This window comes from Petromyzon marinus, unplaced genomic scaffold (assembly GCF_048934315.1).
Source record: "Petromyzon marinus isolate PM22_M1 ecotype Great Lakes invasive population unplaced genomic scaffold, UKy_Petmar_22M1.pri1.0 PM_Scaffold_28, whole genome shotgun sequence".
Classification (NCBI taxonomy): domain Eukaryota; kingdom Metazoa; phylum Chordata; class Hyperoartia; order Petromyzontiformes; family Petromyzontidae; genus Petromyzon; species Petromyzon marinus.
This window is the reverse complement of record NW_027423257.1, coordinates 969,769-986,712: the sequence shown is the minus strand read 5'-3', so window position 1 is coordinate 986,712 and position 16,944 is coordinate 969,769. Positions and strand designations below refer to the sequence as shown.

At 48.7% G+C, this 16,944-nt stretch overlaps 1 long non-coding RNA gene across 1 annotated transcript; it reads right to left on the bottom strand.

The window, feature by feature from the left end:
* Nucleotides 1-1,192: 1,192 nt before the first annotated feature.
* Nucleotides 1,193-16,608, bottom strand: LOC142923099 (uncharacterized). The gene is made up of 4 exons (XR_012940522.1): nucleotides 16,432-16,608; nucleotides 14,088-14,204; nucleotides 9,772-9,919; nucleotides 1,193-3,466 (listed from the first exon to the last, which is right to left on the bottom strand). It is a non-coding gene; the product is annotated as an uncharacterized LOC142923099 (long non-coding RNA).
* Nucleotides 16,609-16,944: the final 336 nt, after the last annotated feature.

Genomic DNA, 16,944 nt, shown 5'->3' with positions numbered 1-16,944 from the left:
CAACGGAGAACAATTCAACGGTTTCTCGCCCGTGTGAGTTTTCTGGTGACGATGAAGATGTGGTTTATGTGCAAATGCCTTCCCACACACAGCAATTGAACGGCTGCTTACGCGTGTGTGCGTGGCACTGTGGAGAGTTTATCTTTTCCATTGTTGATAATTAAAGGCAAACTCTAAGCAAATTCTAAATAACGTCTAACCGAGACAGAGTAACGTCTCGTAAGTCGAACTACACGCGATTACCAGATTATCCACTAACAAAGAAACGTACTTGTTTATGCACGACGTATCGATATCCCTGATGAGATCGACACGACCTCTCCCGAAGCAAAGTCGCCAACAAGTCGCCACGCAATCGTGCTCAACACGCTGGGTCTCGCAGGAGAAGGGTAGTCTGCAGGGCGAGGAGTCGAGCGTCTATCCTCAGGAAAATTACTCTCCAAATGATCTTGATGTGTAATTTTAAGCCCCTTATAACGCCCCTCTAGCATCCAAATTCTTTGTTCTCAACGTGGCCTATGAGGGCCTTGGCATTCAATTGTAAATTTTTACATTTACAATCCGCATTCCTAGCAACATAGCTTCGCTAATCTGGCCATTGTCCTTCAAATATAATAAGTATGCACATCTCACTGAATAATTCTGTACTTCGTGTTAATTTGCTAATATTCACGCCCACAATGTTCTGTAAACTTCTGCAGATTTAGAGGATTTAATAGCGACATACAGTCTGAAGGATCAAAATGATGTCGAGTTCAATTTGGACTAAGAAGTGCAAGTTTATGCTGTGCTGACCGTGTTTTATAAATATATTTAAGGACACTCTTGTTGAGCAGGGTGCTTCGAGAAAACGAGGGTGGTTATGCTTCCAATTTCTGTCATAAACTTTGAATAATCATCTGCATGGTTTAGCTTGTAAGCATGGTTTATAATAACGTAACGTCAAAAAAACCAATCGTCACCTTTTAGTCTGTAACATACGACATTCGGTGTGTGTGTATACACCAGTGTATGTATTCAATATTTAGCACGTTTAATATGTTGGACGTGTTTTCATGGTAATTACATTCAATATTGAGGGGTTTACCAGCCCCTTGCACCCATCCAGAGGCCTCGTGGGCCACTGTGGTGGGGGAAATTGCTCACATCCACCACAGCGTTACTGTCCGGCACCGTCAATGAAGGAAGAGGGTTGTTTTTGCAAAACTTTACTCGTGGCAGGGGAATGACAAACAACAGGGAGTGCCTCCTTCTGAGAAACAAAAAACGAATGAAGGGGGTGTGGGAGCGTGGCGTAAGGTGTAGAAAGCCGTAAGTCACAGGTATTATTCGAATTGAGACAATGACACCAGCACACAATGGTGGGGTCGTTTGGAATGATGTTGCAATGATGAAAGATGGAGTTCTCGACTTTGCATTTCATGAACTTTACATTCCATTGTTATTTTTTGAATTTACAATATGCATATCTAGCAACAGAGCTTCGCTAATCTGGCCATTGAGCTTAAGCCTGAATACGTATGTTCATCTCACCGCATTATTCGCGTTAATTTGCTAATATTCACCCTGAAATGTGCTGCAAACTGCTGCCAATTCAAAGGCGTTACCAGGAACATGCAGTATTCAAATTGTGATTTGGAATTTGAGGTGCAAGTTTATACCGTGCTGACCTTGTTTTATAAATATATTTACGGACACTCGTGTTGATAATTGTTTGTCAGAACAACCAAGGTGATTTGTCCACGAATTTTTTTACAATTGCTGTAATACACTTTTAATGATCATCGAAATGGTATGGCTTGTAAGAGAGTGTACTTACACTGCTGTGTATGTACACTTGACTTTGACTCGTGTGTGTGTACAGGTGTTTGTTGTAAGCATTGTACAGTTAACGAACGATCAGAAAACTTAAAAAAATCTGATTTGTATTCATCTGCAAAAAAATATTAACGATAATATTGCTGTGCATGCACACTCGCGCGTGTGTACACTGCTGTGTATGTACACTCACGTGTGTATATATGTACTTCTGCGTGTATGTATAACAAACCATAATATAGGAAACACCACAAGACGAGCACTCGTCTGTGTATGTACACGTTTGTGTGCATATGTATGTAGGTACAATCGGTCGTGTTCGCAGTGGAACGCAATCCTTGTGTACATACACTGCTGTGCATGTACACTGCATTGTATCTCTGTATGTATGTACACCCCTGTATATGCACACTCGTAAGTGAATGCTCACCGCTGTATAGACAGTCGTGTTTGGATACACACTCGTGTGCCTGTCTACTCGTCCGTGTTTTTTTAAGGAAGAATATGGTATCAATAATGTACGATCAGTCATCTTTAAAAACAAATCAGGTCTTTATTAATTTGCAAGAATTTTAATGTTAAAACTCGCATCAAAATATGTATTAATTAGCTTGGTCAAACAGTTAAGGAACTAGGAAAATTATTTCACTTTCAGGAATTCAACAGTTATAAAATATTCTCAAATCAAACACGTTAACGTCGATTAATCATTTCCAATTGACGTCCTTTTCGATTTAAGCTATTCGTCAATAGGACTACAAAGGACTACAAAGCACCACCTTAACGTGACGAAGTCTAGAATAAACTTAAACACTCAAGAGACGGAACTCAACACAAAACACCACTACAAAATGAAAAACAAAAATGGGCCATTCCTAAAACAATACAGCACACATAGGCATAAGTATAATGACCACATTAGCTTAGGAGCGCTGATTAATATGCGGATTGAAAATTTACGAAATCAACAAGTGAATGCAACGTTCATGAAAGGCGACGTCTAGAACCGAAGATTTGCATCCCCAGGGGGGATTATGAGAGATATTTTACAAATGCGCAGGATAATCTGACCCAGTACGTTGCGGCAAAAGGCAAATAAATGGAAGTATGGACTTGAAAAAGACTTGACGCACATAAACAATATTATTTACTGAACCTGAGGCCAAGCTGAACAAGAGGCCAAATTTATCAATATCAGTAGTAATTGAATGCAGAATGCATTAGAATGGCGTGCATTTTTGTCATCGTCATGAAGTCCTTCAGTGTTATGTTTAACCTGTGAAAATAATCACAAAACGCTGTTATCCTATTACACTGCTGTGCGTATGGACATGCGTAGTGTAGTGGTAGTTTAGTGGTAGTGTAGTGTACTGGTAGTGTAGTGGTAGTGTAGTGGTAGTGTAGTGGTAGCTTAGTGGTAGTGTAGTGGTAGTGTAGTGGTAGCTTAGTGGTAGTGTAGTGGTTAGCGCGCTGCTCAATTCTCTTTGGTTCTATTCGGTAAAGTCACGTAGGTAAAAAATTAAAACAATAAAAATCACGGCCTTCATCAGGTGAAGGGACCAACCTGTCCAGCGGACAGCGTTGGAGTGAAGAAAGCCAAGCGCTGGTCGCCTCCCTTTAAGCTGTGAGGGGGCAAACAGCAAACGCCCTGACAAAGAAAATTAGCATGAAACGCACCACTGACAAAGCTTGGAATTAGCACAAGATGATAATACACCACCCTGGGAGTTTGGAATACCACTACTAGAATAAATATACTGTACCATTGAAATTTAGATTTGAAGCTTTCGTGCCTGCAAGGATCCATACTCATTGGTTCTATTAGGTAAAGTCACGTAGGTAAAAAATAAAACAACAAAAATCACGACCTTGGAAGTTTGGAGAGCCACTATTTGAAATAAATATACTGTACCATTGAAATTAGTTTAATGTTTGGTTCGATTTAGAACATCTTTCCAATGGTTGCTTAATTTGAAACCATCTTCTCGGTTGAAATTGTGTCTGTGTTTGTAGATCTGAATTGCCTCGTGAACAAATCTCTGATGATAACCTGTCGGTTTGCAAAGGACCTTGGTATCGGAGAAAATTATATCGTGATCAACCACAGCGTTGAAACAATTATCAGCTACGGCAGAATTCGTTCTGCCGTGTTTCAAATCTGATTTGTGCTGGCGAATTCGGTCAGAGACATGTTGTTTCGTCTCCCCGATATAGCAATAACAAGTGCAGCTCAATTTGTAAACCCCGGAGTACTGTAAATCAGGAATGACATCCTTCACGGATGGGATCAGGTCACGGATTTTGTGTACTGTATTGAACCGGACCAGGATCTTGTGTTTGTTTAGAATTTTGGAGATCTTTTTAATAACGCCTGCTATATATGGTAGTGTGATGGTTTTGACCGGAGTATCAAGTGGTTGTTTCTGTATGGAGGGAGAAACAGCTTGGCGGATGGTATGGTCAGAGTATCCGTTTCTCTTGAGGGCCAGATGTACGTGTTTTAATTCACTGGCCAGGAGGTGTTGGTCCGAAATACAATGAGCCCTGTGGTATAACGTTTTGATGAGAGAATTCTTTTGAGTCGGGTGGTGGTGGGAATCAGGTTTCAAGTAGGAATCTGTGTGGGTGGGTTTCCTGTAGACAATGTCCCAATGAGCAATCAGGTCTCTTCTCAAACAGAACATCCAAGAACGGCAACTTGCCATCTTTCTCCACTTCCATGGTGAATTTGATGGCGGGACGTCTGGAATTAATGTGGTGTAGGAAGAGGTTCAAAGCTGGGAGGCTATGTGGCCAAATGACGAAAGTGTCGTCTACATATCTCTTCCACAGGGAAGGTCTGAGGGTGGAAGTCTGGATGGCGTCTGATTCAAATTTCTCCATGAAAACATTGACTATCACTGGTGATAAGGGAGAACCCATGGGGGTACCCATGGGTTCTCCCTTACGTAGACACCGTGATATTTTGGCAGACTTCTTACGACTGTTTCCAGGCCAGCTGCCAAGTTGCCTTGGAATGCACAGAGACAGCTACCACTGGGAGGGGTGTCCAATTTCAAATGCGTTGATATGCGAGATGTGAGTGGCTCATTGCACTCATTGCACTCTAAGATGCCTTTGACGTCAAGGGAGGCGGCTTTGTCGACCTCAAATCACTGTCGGATATTTTATCGAAATCTTTGGATGGGTTGAAGCAGCCAAAGGGTCGCACACTCATCGCTCACCGCTTACAGTTCAGATCTTGCTTCCCGCCCTGGCTATTAGTGCCGCTGCATTAACCACAAAGATACACACCCATTCCGTTACAGCGGATGTTCAGGATCTCCACCGATGTAATGTTAAATGCTTAGGCCACTATGTCCAAGGGGAGAATGACACATAAAAATATCACTAAAAATGAATCAGCTAAATTTACACAGCAACGCCACCCACTACTGTGAAACTACAACAGTATGTGTGAGACACAGCTGCACCTATCTCAAGGATAGCCTTGCCCCATGAGAATGGCAGCGCCAATACCAAGCACACTCACTGGCCATGTCGTTACTGCTGTTTATATTAAGCTCGAATGAATCCACCACACATTCCACCCACGGATGGGGAGATGGCGATGTCTGCCGTAGCAGGAAGGTGAAACGGTGTCGTGTTTGTCTCTTCACTGATCTGAGCCAGCGCAGCCCTCCTCCTCACTTGTCCAGGCCTTTGAAGTGAAGTCAGATGTTGTGGAGGAGTCGAAAGAAGAGGTGGAGGAGATGATGGAGGATGAGGTAGAGACAGAGGAGGAGAAATCGGAGGAAGAGAAGGCAAAGGAGGACGAGATTGTGATGGTGACAATGGAGGAGAACACGGAGGGAGAGGATAAAGACAATACGGAGACGGAAGGCAAGGAGACAACAAAGGATGAACAGATGGTCGTGGTGGAGGAGATTGAGACGACGGACAAAGCGGAAACAATGGTGGTGGTGGAGGCAGAGAAGATGGAGAAGACAGAGGTGGCGCCACCGCCAACACCACCGCAGCAACCACCACCTCTGCCGCTACCACTGCAACTGACACTACCGCCACCACCACCACTGCCACCTCCGCCACCACCGCCATCACAGCCACCACCATGGCAAACACCACCGTCACCACGGCTACCACCGCTATCACCTCCACCGCTATCACCTCCACCACCTCCGCCACCACCGCTGCTTCCACCACCACCTCTACCACCTCCCGAGGACAAGGAGGATGAGGAGGATGAGGAGGAGAGAACGGAGAAAACAGAGAAGGGGGAGAAGATGGTGGTGGAGGATGAAGAGGTGGAGGAGGATGAGACAAAGGAGGAGGAGATGGAGGAGTAGGCGTGGTGGCGGTGGTCGTGGATCGGTGCCAACAATGACCGCTATCACCATACGACCCACCCACCCCGTGACACACGCCACACACACACCGCACGGTTCCCCAGAGAGACTGTGCCACTGGGACCACAGCTGGGGAATGAAGCTGAGCAGAAGATGTCAGGACTACAGGGGAGAATGACTGCTATCAGGACACCTCACATCACACATACACACGGGACTATGCCTAAAGCATAGCCGGCCCCACACTGGGCCCCTTCCATGCTGGTTTTCATTAGGGGCAGTCCTCATGGGATGACCTTGCCATGGTTTCCAGGACGTGGAAGGGGCAGCTGACCCAGTGTGAGAGAGCTGGAGGGGTCTGGTGCAGACAATGAACAAAACCTGCACGTGCCAAGTCTCAAGGCCACCCTGTTAAGAATTAGGATCAATATATTTGTTGTTGGTGTTACTATAAACTTTGTGAAATCAACCCATGAGGACAAAACGTAACGTTGCATTGCTTGCGAGTGCTGCCTGGGTTGGTTAAATGTGCCTTGGCTCGTGTGTGCGCTGTCCCGGCTATGTTTGCGGCGGTACAAGGACAAATAGATAATAAGAGACGTTTTACGAAATGGTTCTTCTTCAGAGTACATACAAGCGGTGGTGGGAAAACATTCAGGTGATTCGCCTTCTTCTCCACAAATAATCCCATTCTCTGCCCCACAGCTACGCTACCCCACCACTCCATTGGCCCTCTGCCCACTGCCCCTCTGCTCCACCATCTGCCACAGCAGTTGAAACAAATGATTGAGTATCTTAAATCCACCTGCCTCTGTGCACCAACCAGTGAAAATGGGTGCGCAACAATCAAGCGGCAAGTTGCGTTTGGTGGATTAAAGAGAAAGCAAATGCAGGACTGTGCCACTGCTCCACAATCCCAATTGCTTTGGCAAAATATTAAAAGAATGCTGCTGCTCACTAAACAGGTTGCTGCTTATGTATTTAACGTGGGGGATGTTTAGAGGCGGCCCATGTACCTAGTGGTCAAAGCACTGAATTGGCACCACGGAGTACCTGGGTTTGAATCCAGGCAGCAGCCTGTGATCAAAGCAGATTCTCAAGTCTAGCGAGTTAATGGTCTCAGCCCGGTCATCATTCACTGCACAACATAAACTATCACATGGCTGCAATGTGGTTCTCCATGTACTTAGGATAAATTCCAGCTGTAAGAAGAAACAACATTGTTGTGACCAACGTTGCTCTTAAAATAAAGAACAGGTGGGAAAGTCCTGCCCTTTACGATGTGGACCAGACAGCACTTGAAGGGTACTCAGAAATAGCTACGTGATATTAGTTTCAGTGTGCCATTCTCTAGCAAAAGGCGTGCATCATCATCACCACCCATCAACATTGCCAGCCATCTAACACACACGCACACTCACCATGATACTTACACACCCACACAACAACAACAACCGCCATTCGCCACTAAGTGGCGGTGACGTCACCACGACGCTTGTGCCAGGCTATGTGCACCCTGAGGCCACGTGAAGTGTCGAACGCCCGCTGGCAGGAGATCACGGGGCAGACCCAGGTGCCACGGGTCGACTGACTGAGATGACTGGCTGATGCACCACCTGTGCCCCCAACTGTGCCAACCTGCTGTGCTTTAGCCACCCGGCGCTCCGCTCGTTGTTGTGAGCGTCGCTCCTCCGCCCTCCGTTGTTGTTGGAGGGCGACTACCTCCAACTGCCCAGTAGCATCCTTCACGAGCCTCCTCCACAGAGGCCGATCTTGACACCGCTGCTACCAGTCATCGGCAAGTCCACTCAGCTCCACGTCCTCCTGTACCACATCACTCCATCTCTTCTCTAGCCCGTGCCGCGCCCCCTTTGCCCCCTCAATCCGGCCGAACAAAAGCTGTTTCGGCATGCGGTGGCTGGGCATGCGGGCTACATGACCCAGCCATCGCAGCCTTGCCCGGCGGAGGAGCTCACCGATGGGACCTTGCCCAGATCTTTCAAGGATTTGTGAGCTCCTCACACAATCCAGTCTGGTTAAACCCAGGATGGATCGTAGGCAGGCCAGCCTAAATGTTTCTAACCGGCGAAGAAGTTCCATTTGGGGGGTCCACGTTTCGCAAGCGTAGAGAAGGGAGGGAATGACCGTGGCCGAGAAGACCTGAAGCTTAGTGCGGAGCGACAGACCAGGTAGCTTCCACACAGCGTTACACAACCGATGAAAAGATATTGCCGCTCGACTGATTCGGAGTGAGACCTCTGCTGTTAAACTGGAGCCAGTCATAAGCACACTGCCCAGGTATGGGAAACGCTCCACTCTCTCCACAACTGCCCCATCACCGATCATGAGTTGTGGGGGTGGAGTGTCCGATGGTACAAAATACCCAGGCAGGTGCTTAGTTTTGGTGGGGCTGATGGTAAGGCCCCACCTCTTAGTGGCACGCTCCAGTCTCAGCAGCAGCGTCTCCAACTCCTCCTCTGACTGAGCAGCTATTACCAAATCATCAGCATACATAACGTGGTTGAGCAATAGGGAGCCATCCCTTGACCGCACCCGGGCATCGATCAGCCTCCCATTATATCTGTACCATATGGAGATTCCCCCGGTACAGCTATTGAAGGCTTCACGAACTACGTGGTCAAAATAGATGTTAAATAATGTGGGAGCCAGAGGACATCCCTGTCGCACACCAAGGTGTACAGGGAATGGCTCTGACTCCCGGCCACGTAGTTTTACCCGGGCCCGCTCACCATCATGAAGGTCCTTAATAATCGTGAGCAGAGGGTCAGGTACTCCAAAAGCACGAAGAACGACCCAGAGCCCAGGCCTACTGATGGTATCATAGGCCTTGACCAGGTCACTCACCATGATACTCACACACCTACACACTCACCATGATACTCACATACCCTCACACTCACCATGATACTCACACACTCACACACTCACCCTCAAAAACACACCCCTACCATCCTACTCTAACACACGTCATGAAAGTCACACATGCACCATTACTCACAAGCCTACAAACTCACAATGACAACAGCCGTAATTCGCCACTACATGACGGTGATGTCATCCCAACAACCCAGGTGCCATGGGATGATTGCTGTGCCAGGCTAGGTGCAGGAGGAGGTCACGGAACAGAGCCAGGTGCCATGGGTTGACTGCTGTGCCAGGCTAGGTGCAAGAGGAGGTCATGGGACAGATACTGATGCTATGGGTTGACTGCTGTGTGACAATCCCACTTGGGCGACAGCCAAGGCCAAAGGTCGGAGTACAGCCAGTAAACTCCTGAACCTGCACCACCTAGAGAGAAGGGGACATGGAGACATGGGGAGAGAGAGGAGGAAGGGAGACACGGGGAGAGAGAGGATGGAGACACAGGGAGAGAGATGATGGAGACACGGGGAGATGGAGGAGGAAGGGAGACACGGGGAGAGAGAGGAGGGAGACACGGGGAGAGAGGGGAGGGAGACACGGGGTGAGAGAGGAGGGAGACACGGGGGGAGTGAGACAAAGGAGGCACCTGTGGGCCAGATGCCTCCTTTGTCTTCCCCCCCACCACCGCCACTGCTGATGTGTCCACACCGCGCTTGGTTCACACCTTCTTCTGGCTGAGTCGACGTAGAGGAGGCCCAGCCAACGAGCCACCACTTCAGAAGCTCGCGAGCCACCGACGGTGACCGTGAGAGGGAATCCAAATCAGCCTCTCGCCACCCACAATGCACAGCGCAGCCTCCACTCGCCCCGGCCTCAGCGGAAGTAGCAGCGGGGGGAGGCGAGGGGGGTGTGGTGGGTGTGGGGGGTGAGGGGGGTGTGGGGGGTGAGGGGGGACATGGGGGGTGGCGCAGGGGGAGTTATGGGGTTGAGGCGTTATGCATAATAAAGGTTTATTTGGGTTAGTCTCCAACACACCGATGTGCCAAAGTAGAAACTAATTGGCACTTTTGTTCACGTGACAAACTTTATTAATTGGCTGTGTCGGGTGGTGACGGGTTTTAAGACATTTATATTTACACGATCTTACCGCAAAAAAAAAACATGGGATTGGAGAGTTGGGGGTTTAGAGGGTTATGGGTTTAGTGTAATAAAGGTTTGAGGGTTAGGGGTTTTTTAGGGTTTGGGTTGTAGGGGTATAGGGGTTTAAACGGTTAGGAGATTAGAGGGTTAGGTGTTTAGAGGGTTTGGGTTTTAGGGTTTTTAGAGGGTTAGAGGTTTAGAAAGTTGGGGTTTAGAAGGTTAGGTGTTTAGAGGGTTAGGGGTTAGTTAGATTTTGAGATGGTTGGGGTTTAGATGGGTTCGGATTTAGGTTAGGGATTAGGGTTGTAGAATGTTAAGGTTTCGAGGTTTACAGGGTTAAGGGTTCTGAAGGTTATGCTTTAGAAGGACATAGGTTTCGAGGGTTAGGGTTTTAGAGGGTTTGGTTTTTAAGGATTTAGAAAGTTGGGGGCTCAAAGAGTTAGGGGTTTGGGTTCAGAGGGTTAGGGGGTTAGAGGCATAGGGGTTTAGAGGGTGAGGAGTTTAGAGGGTGAGGGGTTTAAGGGTTAAGGGGATTAGAAAGTTAGGGTGTTAAGGGTGAAGGAGATTAGAGGGTTATGGTTTTCGGAGTATAGGGGTTTAGAGGGTTAGGGGTATAGAGGCTTAGGTGTTTATAGAGTTAGGGTTTTAGGAATCTATGGGTCTGTGATTAACACGAACCCTATGGGAGACCCAATGATTAACACTGAACCCTATGTGAGCCCCAGTGATTAACACTGAACTCTATGGGAGACACAGTTATTAAAACTGAACTCTATGGGAGCCCCAGTGATTAACACTCAACCCTATGGGAGACCCAGTAAATAACAATGAACCCTATGGAAGACCCAGTAACACTCAACCCTATGGAATGCCCAGTGAGTAACACTGAACTCTATGGGAGACCCAGTGAGTAACACTGAACCCGATGGGAGACCCAGTGATTAATACTGAACCCTATGGGAGACCCAGTAATTAACACTGAACCCTATGGGAGACCCAGTGAGTAACACTGAAACCTATTGGAGCCCCAGTGATTAACACCAAACCCTATGAGAGACCCAGTGATTAACACTCAACCCTATGGGAGACCCAGTGAGTAACACTGAACTCTATGGGAGACCCAGTGAGTAACACGAACCCTATGGGAGACCCATTGATTAACATGCAACCCTATGGGAGACCCAGTGAGCAACACTGAACCCTATGGGAGATCCAGTGATTAACACTTAACCCTATTGGAGCCCCAATGAGTAACACTGAACTCTAAGGAAGTCCCAGTTATTAACACCGAACTCTATGGAAGCCCCAGTGAGTAACACTGAACTCTAAAGCAACCCACTCCCGAGTGTGCTGATTCGGTCTCAATAGGTGCTCGCTAACAGCACATTCCCCAACAGTCTCTTCAGGCTAAAAGGGAATCTCAAACAGGGAATGTATTTGTCTTTGTGTGAGAGTGAGTCAGAGTAAGTTTGTGCGAGGGTGAGTTTGTGAGAGTGAGTGAGTTTGTGCGAGGGTGAGTTTGTGAAAGTGAGTTTGTGAGAGTGAGTGAGTTTGTGAGAGCGAGTGAGTTTGTGAGAGTAAGTGAGCTTGTGAGAGTGAGTGAGTTTTTGAGAGTGAGTGAGCTTGTGAGAGAGAGTGAGCTTGTGAGAGTAAGTGAGCTTATGAGAGCGAGTGAGTTTGTGAGAACGAGTGAGTTCGGGAGAGCGAGTGAGCTTGTGAGAGCGAGTGAGTGTGTGAGAGTGAGTGAGCATGTGGGAGTGAGTGAGTTTGTGAGAGTGAGTGAGCTTGTGAGAGTGAGTTTGTGAGTGTAAGCTTGTGAGTGTGAGTGAGCTTGTGAATGTGAGTGAGCATGTGGGAGTGAGTAAGTTTGTGAGAGAGAGCTTGTGAGAGTGAGTGAGCTTGTGAGAGTGAGTTTGTGAGGGTGAGTGAGTTTGTGAGAGTGAGGGAGATTATGAGAGTGAGTTTGTGAGAGCGAGCTTGTGGGAGTGAGTAAGCTTGTGAGAGAGTGATTGAGATTGTGAGAGTGAGTGAGTTTGTGAGAGTGAGTGAGCTTGTGAGAGTGAGTGAGCTTGTGAGAGTGAGTGTGTAGTATAGCGATTAGTGTGCTGCGCTACGAACTTGGCGACCCAGGTTTGATTCCCTCTAATGGTCAACACTGGTGACGATTATCTGAACCAGGCATCCCGTAGGTCAACACATCTCCCTAGTGGTGATGTGCACACACCTCACCACTAGGGAGACAAAGTTGGCCGTGCCTGTTGCTGGCCACCCACCCCCTCGTGTTCCATGCTGGCTTTCATAGGTGCTTGCTAACAGCATTTGCCCCAACGGTCTGTTATGGCCATACAGGGGATCTTTATCTTTGTGGGTGTTTTTGTGTGTGCGTTTGTGGGTGGGTGAATTATTGAGTAGATGAGTGGGTGACCAAGTGAGAATTGGTGGATGAGAGAGTCTGTGAGTGAGTGAATCTGTGAGTGGTTGAGCGAGTGGATGAGTGAGTAGGTGAGTGAGTAGGTGAGGGAGTGGGTTAGTGAGTGTGTACATTTGTGTGTGAGTGGGTGAGTAGGTGAGAGAGTGGATGATTTGATAAATGAGTGGGTGGGTGAGTGCATTTCTGAGTGAGTTAGTGAGTGGGTCAGTGAGTGGATAATTGAGTGGGTGAGTGGGTGAGTGAGTTTCTGAGTGATTGGGTGGATGGGTGAGTAGTTGAGTGAGTGGATACGTGATTGAGTGAATGAATAAGATAATAATTGGCGAAGTAGCTGAATGAGGAAGTGACGGAAGGAATAAATGTGAAAATGTGGGTGAGTGAGTGACTAATTGAGCAAGTAGATGAGCGCATTTGTGAGTAAGTAAATGAGCAGGTTATTGATTGAGTGGATGAGTGAGTGGGTGAGTGACTGATGGAGTGAGTGGGTGAGTGAGTGATGAAATTATTGGGAGGGTGAGTGGGTGAGTGATATTCTGAGATCGTGGTTAAGAGAGTGGATGCTTGAATGAGTGGAAGAGTGGATAGGTAAGTGGGTGAGTGAGTGTGTGGGTGAGTAGGTGAATGAGTTTCTGAATGAGTGGCTGAGTAAGTGGGTTGTTGAATGAGTGAGTAGTTGAGTGAGTGGATGAGTGAATGGATGAAATGATTGAGTGGATGGGTTAATGGTTGCGAGTGAGTCGGTGGGTGGATGAATGAGTTTCGGAGTGAGTGGATGAGTGAGTGAGTGAGTCTGCAAGTGAGCGAGTTGGTCAGTGAGTGGCTGAGCGAGTGAATGAGTAAGTAGGTCAGTGAGTGGGTGCGGATAAGTGAGGTAGTTTTTAAGTAAGTGGGTCGGTGGTTGAGTGAGTTTCTGAATAAGTTAGTGGGTGAGAGCTTCTTAGTGAGTCTGTGAGCGATTGAGTCTGTGAGTGAGCGAGTCTATCAGAGAGGGAGTCTGTGAGCGAGTAAGTAAGTGGGTGAATCTGTGTGCACATGGGGAAGTGGGCGAGTGAGTGCACGAGTGGGTGAATTATTTTGTGAGTCAGTTTCTGAGCGTGTGAGTGGGTGAGTTTATGAGTGATTATGTGAGTGGATGCACGAGTGGGTGAGCAAGTGGGTGGGTAAATGGGTGAGAGCGTTCTTGAGTGAGTGGCTGAGTAGGTGAGGGATTGGGTGAGCGAGTAAGCCTGTGAGTCGTTGAGTGGATGAGTGCACGAGTGGATGAGTCTGTGCGAGTCTATGGGTCTTTGTGCAAGAATATTGTCTGTGTTTCGACAGGTCTTTGTTTGAGTTAATTGGTTTCTGTGTAAGTCTATGGGTCTGTGTGAGTCTATGGATCTATGTGCAAGTCTTTAGGTCTCTGTGTGGTGCACATAGCCTGGCATGTGAGTAGGGGGTACTGTAACCCTGTGTGTATGTGGGTGGGATACCGTAACCCTGTGCGAGGGGATCTTTCCACCCTGGGGCAGAGGGAGGATCATGAAGGTGGACCTGGAAGCGCTCGGCTTGGGAGACGAACCTTCCTCCTCCTGCTTCTTGTTATTGTGCTGGGGGGTAGGGGGTGTGGAGAGGGAGGAAGGAAGGAGGAAGAGAGGAAACTAAACTATTTATATTTTACCAGGTGAGGCCCACCGAGCTACACAGCTCTTCTTCAGAAGAGAAAAGGCCAAAAATTATCGGTCAACGAAGTGGCTTATCATCACGTCGACACTTATAGAAACCAAACACTCTGAACGCGACCACAGGGAGAGAGAGACATGCAAACTTAAAATATATAGCAGGTGTGAGGGTAGGGATCGAACCCACGACCTCCTGTATTACAGGCGAGGTAGTTACGGGAGAAAGGAGAGGGATAGAGGCAGGGAAAGAGAGGGAGGTAGAGAGGGAGGTAGAGGGGGTGAGGTAGAGGGGGTGGGGAGAGTGGGGGGAGAGGAAGAGGAAGGAAGAGTGGGTAGTGGGTAAAGGGAGGGGGGGGGGGAATTAAGTCAAACTCACAGTATTGCTTGCACTCACCATGATACAATCACCATCAAACTCACACTGTCACATACCATCACTCACATCCTCACCACGAAACTCACACACCCACACACACTCACCCTCATAAGCACACCATTACCATCCAACTCGCACACACGACATGATAGTCACACACTCAATCACAATTACTTACACACAAGCCCACCAACTCACAACGACAATGGCCACCATTCGCCACTACGTGGCGGTAATGTCATCACAACAAACCAGGTGCCATGGGTTGACTGCTGTGCCAGACTAGGTGCAGGTGCAGGAGCAGGAGTACACGGGATAGACCCAAGTACCATGGGTTGACTGCTAAGCCATGCTGGATGCAGGAGGACACGGGACAGACCCAGGTGCCATGGGTTGACTGCTGTACCAGGCTAGGTGCAGGAGGAGGTCACAGGACAGATCCTGGTGCCACAGGTTGACTGCTGTTCCAGGCTAGGCACAGGAGGAGGTCACGGGACAGATCCTGATGCTATGGGTTGACTGCTGTGTGACAAATCCACTCGAGTGACAGCCAAGGTCAAAGGTTGGAGTGCAGCCAGTAAACTCCTGACCCCTGAACCTGGACCACCCAGAAATTAGAGGGGGATGGAGACACGGGGAGAGAGAGGAGGGAGACACGGGGAGAGAGAGCAGAGGTAGGAGGAGAGCGCGTGCAGGAAGCGAGAGCTCCTCTCGAGATGCAGGAGGTAAAGATGGCCCAGAATCAACGACGACTGCAAGGTATGCTGGGAGGCAAGGTCATGTGACCAATGCGACACAGGGGCGGCAGTGCTGGCTGGAGCCATCGCTGTTGGAGCCGCATGGGCAGAGGACCCAGAACGCATCCTTCATCCCAGCACCTGCAGCAACCACAATCACCACCACAACTATAACCAAAACAACCATAAAATAACCACAACTAATACCACACCTCCAATTATCACGGTTGGCTGGGTAGGGTGCGATAGAAGTTCAAAATACATACAACTACCAAAACAACCATCATAACCACCTACACCACAACTATGACCATTACAACCACCACCTACACAATTATAACAAATATAACCACAAAGACCACAACCGCACATTTAACCACAACCTACACAACCACAATTATAACCACAACCAAAACCACCACAACCAGAGCCACAATTACCATAACAACCAATATAACCACCTACAACACAACTGTAACCTCAACCACCACTACAACCAAATATAATCACAACCACCACCACAACCACCACCATAACCAAACAACAAAAATATTAACGCAGATACTACACAACCACTGCATGAAGGGTCTTTATCCCTCTGTGGGTGAGTGGGTGGGTGAGTGAGTGGCTGAGTGAGTGGGTGGGTGAGTGGGTGGCTGAGTGAGTGGGTGGCTGAGTGAGTGGGTGGCTGAGTGTGAAATGGACTCGAACCTGCACCTCTGCATTGCAAGTCCAGTGAGCTCACGGCCCGCGTGTGGAGGGGTAAAGTGTGGCTACGCCCAGCGTGGAAGGGGAGACCAAATACTCCACATCGCGGCCTCTAGTGGAGACCATTTCTGCCACGACAGCAAATCCGTCCCTCCAGAGATACAAAAAAACTAAATTTAACTCATCCCATCAGCCGCAATCTGCCAGTGCCTCTCCTCATCATCAGCAGCAGCAGCAGGGCCGTGAACTCAGCAGGCGCCTAGCGCGTGACGGCTGTGGGCCAGGCGCCTCCTCTGCCTCCCCCGCACCACCGCCACTGCTGCTGTGTCCACACCGTGCAAGCTTCTCGCCTTCTTCGGGCTGAGTCGACGTAGAGGTGGCCCAGCCAGCGAGCCGCCGCTTCAGAAGCTCGCGAGCCACCGACGGTGGCCGTGAGCGGGAATCCAAATCGGCCGCTCGCCACCCACAATGCACAGCGCCGCCTCCACTCGCCCCGGCCTCAGCGGAAGAAGCAGCGGGGGGTGGGGTGGGGAGAGGGGGCGGGGTGAGGGGGGTAAAGGGGTGGGGCGAGGGGGTGTGGCCATGGGGGGGAGGAGCTCCGGTGGGGGGAGGGGCTCAGGGCTGTTTACGTCACGATGGGCGTGGTCTCATGGTACCGCCCCCTCGTCTCGAGCCACGCGCTTCCCCCTGGCAGTTTGTCCGTTGGAGAGGCGGGGAGCGCATCTGGCGAAGGTGAGGAGCGGTGAGGTGATGTGAGTCTGTGTGTGTGAGTCTGTGTGTGTGTGAGTCTGTGTGTCTGTGTGTGTGTGAGTCTGTGTGTGTGTGTCTGTGTGTGTGTGAGTCTGTG